This window comes from Phodopus roborovskii, unplaced genomic scaffold, assembly GCF_943737965.1.
Source record: "Phodopus roborovskii unplaced genomic scaffold, PHOROB, whole genome shotgun sequence".
Classification (NCBI taxonomy): domain Eukaryota; kingdom Metazoa; phylum Chordata; class Mammalia; order Rodentia; family Cricetidae; genus Phodopus; species Phodopus roborovskii.
This window is the reverse complement of record NW_026126409.1, coordinates 32,727,388-32,730,771: the sequence shown is the minus strand read 5'-3', so window position 1 is coordinate 32,730,771 and position 3,384 is coordinate 32,727,388. Positions and strand designations below refer to the sequence as shown.

At 33.6% G+C, this 3,384-nt stretch overlaps 1 non-coding gene across 1 annotated transcript; it reads left to right on the top strand.

Annotated features, from left to right (window-relative positions):
* The first annotated feature begins 2,153 nt into the window (after positions 1 to 2,153).
* LOC127220514 (U6 spliceosomal RNA) lies at positions 2,154 to 2,260 on the top strand. Its single transcript, XR_007834382.1, has one exon. It is a non-coding gene; the product is annotated as a U6 spliceosomal RNA (small nuclear RNA).
* Positions 2,261 to 3,384: the final 1,124 nt, after the last annotated feature.

Genomic DNA, 3,384 nt, shown 5'->3' with positions numbered 1-3,384 from the left:
AGAGAGAGAGAGGCACTCACACACACAAACTATGAAGAATACTCCTTGGTGTTAGTAGAACAGAGAACAACAACAACAACAAAATCAAGATACTAGCCATTGGGGAACAATGACCACTTAGCAAAAGCATCCAATGTGAACTCCTGTTTTGTTAAACTGTCTGCTCAAATTAATTGTTACTGTTTACTTATGAACATAGCATTTTCAAATTTTGCATCGATGTATTCATGAACTATAATCACTCACAAATGATACATGCAGAAATTTTAAGCACCATATTCTACTGTACTGTTGTCTTTTAATTTATTTAAATGGTCACATCAAGACCTAACTTTTCTTTCCTGGCAGTCTGGCCTTCTCTTCCCTGCCCTTTCTCACATGGTTGCACACACCCACTTCCATCTCCTGGCTGTCACATCTGTGCTATGTTCTGGATCATGTCATTTCCTTCCTTCCTCCAATGCTATTAATGCTTCCTCCCTGGGTGTCTTCTGGCCACTCTAGCTTCAACAAACACCCAAGTGACTGGCTCTGTTGGCATCTAATTCTTTCCCTTTTCCCTTTCCTTTTCCTGTCAGGGAAATGGCCATTCTCAACAGTCCTGGAAATTTCCACAGTGGAAGCACATTACAAGAATAATTTGCTGAGTAATTTCCTAACTCTGTAAGTCCTAGAGAGTATTTAACATCCTAGGGGGACTACACTCTTACTAAGTGACTCAGGTTACTATGGGACCAAAGTCAAGTATTTATAGCAGATAGAATATTGTTCACCATAAGATCTCACCAGCTTTCACATCAGATTTTTAAGGTTTATTACCTTACAACAAAAACAAACAAAACAGTGAGCAATTTCAAATACTTTTCTTTTTGATTTATTTAGAACATTCATTCTTTTTAAAAATAAATTCATACTTTATAGATTTCCTCCTCCCCTCCCTCTTACTAGTCCTTCTCCTCCTTCCTCCTCCTTTTCTTCTTCACTCACTTCTTCTTTCCCCTCACTCTGTCCCTCCATCCGTTCCCTCTCTCCCTAAATCCTCCTCTTCCTCCTCTTCACTCGTTTTCTTTCATCCTCGTACTCTTTATTCTCCCCCTCTTTCTCCTTTCTCTTACACTTTCTTCTTCTCTTGCCCAATTCCTGCCTTGTTCATCTATTTTGCTCTTTTTTCTTTTCTCACATGTGTTTTGAATATTTGTATAGAGGTGAAGTAGGATTGCACTTCTTCCATCTCCATTTTTAGTGCCACTTGTCCTGAAAGTTGCATTTCACTATTGTGCACTTGATTGACCTTCATGTCCTATTGACTTCCCCATCTCTTCTCTTCAGCTCAGATATTTCTTCTGAGTTATACATGAACATATTGAAATGCTTGCTGAGTATTTTCCACTATACAGATACCACGTTGCCAAAGCTAAATCCATAGTTTTCTATCACCTCCCACATCAAATCACTTATACTTCTGAGAATTTCTCTAGAAGAAACATAACAGAATCTATGCAGTTGCCAAAGCCAGAAGTACAAGAGTTATTATTGATATCTTCTGTCCCCTCAAAATTAACTGTGTATGCTTTAGTGTCTTCAGAAATCTTTGAAGTTGCTTCATTTTTTATCATTCTCATCATCCTCATTTGCCTAGACCATAAATTATTTTTGTCTATTATTTTTAAATGCCATAATATATAGCTGGAACCTTTTATGTGTCTCCTCAGTCATTCAGCCACTTATAAAATAATTACTTTGAGGCTTAGTATTAATCATTATTGTTTGGCCAATGATGCTGGCTTTTACTAACTAGCTATTATAACTTAAATTAACCCATTTCTATTAATCTGTGTATTGTCATATGCCTGTGGCTTACTAGTAATACCCTGCTATTTTACTCTTCCAGTGGCTACATGATGTTCTCAGAACTACCCCCCACCTTCTTTTTCCTTGTATCTCCGTTTGGATTTCTGGCTTGGCTATATTCTGCCTGGCTATTAGCCAAAGCAGTTTCTTTATTAATCAATGTAATAAAACATATTCACAGCATAAAGAAGGACATACCACATGCTCTCCCATTTTCTTTCTAATTAAAAAGGAAGGTTTTAACTTTAACATTATAAAATTACATATCAAAACAGGACAGGCATCAAGCAAGAATTATAGTTATAAAATTTAGTCTATCTGTATTTGAGAAAATTAAACAAAATAGAGAACATTAGCATGACATCTGCACAAGGATGACATCACAATTTGTGACGTGTCCATAGTTTTATTCAGCCTCACAGACTACTACAGTCTAAATTTTCCCAGGATTCCCCATAAGATTAATAGCACCCATAATCAGCAAGAAGTATTATAAGAAACACCCAAATTCCAAAAATATTGTGTATAAATGTTTATGTTCAATTAAAAGGGGTTGGTTATAAATGGCTAATGGTCATAGTCAATTTCTTCCTAAATAAAAACTATGGCTATGATATAGAAATGACAAAAAAGGTAGATTGTTAAATCTGCTTTAATTAAAACAAAACTTAATCTCAAAATACTTTACATTGGTATGGTTTTTGGTTTATTGATATAAATATAAGTTCAATTTTGTTATATGTATATTTCTATCTTGTTTAAAGAATTATGTTTATGGAGCTCATTTAAAAATGTAATGTATATACCTAACAGTATTCATATCTTGTTTTTCCTAATATAAGTTTCACAACAACAGCAAGATTATTTTCATTCTGGAAAAAAGAAAAGATTCAGTTGCTGTTTCAATAACACAATTTTTGTGGAAGAATCAACAATGTTCCCTGGAGGCCAGTGCAATTGTTTGAAATATTTTGCCTACTTTAACAATTTATTCTCTAATAAAAGATGTGTATGTGTGTGTGTGTGTGTGTGTGTGTGTGTGTGTTACACAAATTCCTGTTGGTAGAGTTTTAGCCAACAAATATTGCAGATTAATACATCATGAATTAATGAGGAATAACTGCAATTAAAGTATTAATTAGACATACATATCTGCATATATATATATATACATATATATATATATATTATTTCAAAAGGAGACTCAAAATGCTTTGCAGAAACTTTACCACTTACTGTAACATAAAACTACCAAATCATTCAACAACCTGTAAGTAAACTACTTTGTTTTGACAGAGCAGCCTCTAATGCAAATTAGACTGAAAAAATAAATAGCATCAAGATAGATTCACTCTGTAATTTAATTGTTTTTATTAAAGAAAATCATTAAGAATTGATGAATTGGGTCATCTTATTAGTAGTACAAAATATAGGAAATCAACTTTAAATATTTTTTTTAATCTCACATTGTATTTTGAACTATATCCTCATGTTCTGGCCATCTATTTGGAGAAATAATTAGACATAAAATGT